General features: G+C 49.6%; 1 long non-coding RNA gene across 1 annotated transcript in view; it reads right to left on the reverse strand.

The window, feature by feature from the left end:
• Nucleotides 1-1,091, reverse strand: part of LOC119585097 — a 22,923-nt gene continuing 21,832 nt past the window's right edge. The window contains exon 2 of the long non-coding RNA XR_005229871.1: nucleotides 1-363. This is a non-coding gene — a long non-coding RNA (uncharacterized LOC119585097). The remainder of the gene's footprint in view (nucleotides 364-1,091) is intronic.

Consider the following 1,091-nt stretch of genomic DNA (forward strand, 5'->3'; position numbering starts at 1 on the left):
CGCGATGTCGAAGGAAGATGAAAGGTTGGATGGTGTTCTGTGTATGTTGGGCGCGAATGTGATACAGTGGGCGAGGTGTCAGTGTGGGCGTTAGGTGTGTAAGTGTGTGTGTGAAGAGACAGAGAGAAACGCCCACAAAAATCGTCGATGGGCGGCGAGAATCTCCGTCGAGGAGAGATCAGGGCATCGTGTCCGTCGCGGATTTCGAACGGATCGATTTTCTCTAATTTTTTTTCAGGTCTTTTTTAATGTTCCTCTTTTTTTTCCTTTTTGTTTTGCTTTCGGATCAGATTTATCAATCGTTTTCCTTTTTTTTTCCTCTTTCGGGTCGTCAGTTCTAGTCACTTTCCTTCATGGGGTGATCTGCGAATATTACACACATTCAGTAAGCGAGTAAACAAAAACACCGGGAAAAAAACACGAAACACAAACAAAACAAACGAAGAGCGCGCGGCGAAGGAGGGTAGGACAACACAAACAACGCGATCGGATGGCCAAGGAGGCAGAGGATTAGGGGGATTAGGAGGAAGGAGAACAGTCGTAGTAGTAATAGGAGGAAAAGGAAGAGGAAGATGAGCAGTGAGACGAAGGAGAAAAAAGTAGAAGTCAAGAAGAAGGGGGGAGAGGAGGATGGGAGGAAAGAGTAGAAGAAAGAGGGGAGATGAAAGAAAAGAGGAGAAGAAAGAAAGGAAGCGAAGGATAAAAGGAAAGAACAGAAGGAAGAAAGGAAGAGGAGGAAGACGAAATTAAAATTAGGACCGAGTCGAAGGAGTAACGCCGGGAACCCACACGTCTCCGCCTCGCGTCCCGCAGCCGCTCTACGCTTGAAGGACTTTCTGCCGGCGCTATATTGTACCGGACGCCGCCGGCTGCTCCTTTTTTTTATTCCTTCTTGTTCTCCTCCTTCCCCGGAATGTTCGCCCGTGTTGATTTTCCGAGCCCCGCCGCCGGGAAACGCTACGGAAGTGGTGAGCGCGATCGACGGTGACGCTCGCCGGGTTATAAAGCCGGAGATCACATCTGCCGCGGCGCCGTTCCTCCCAGTCACGGCCCGGCCAAGAAGCCGTAATTTCCAACAAATCGAGAATTGT

The sequence above is a fragment of the Penaeus monodon genome, chromosome 19 (assembly GCF_015228065.2).
Source record: "Penaeus monodon isolate SGIC_2016 chromosome 19, NSTDA_Pmon_1, whole genome shotgun sequence".
Lineage (NCBI taxonomy): Eukaryota > Metazoa > Arthropoda > Malacostraca > Decapoda > Penaeidae > Penaeus > Penaeus monodon.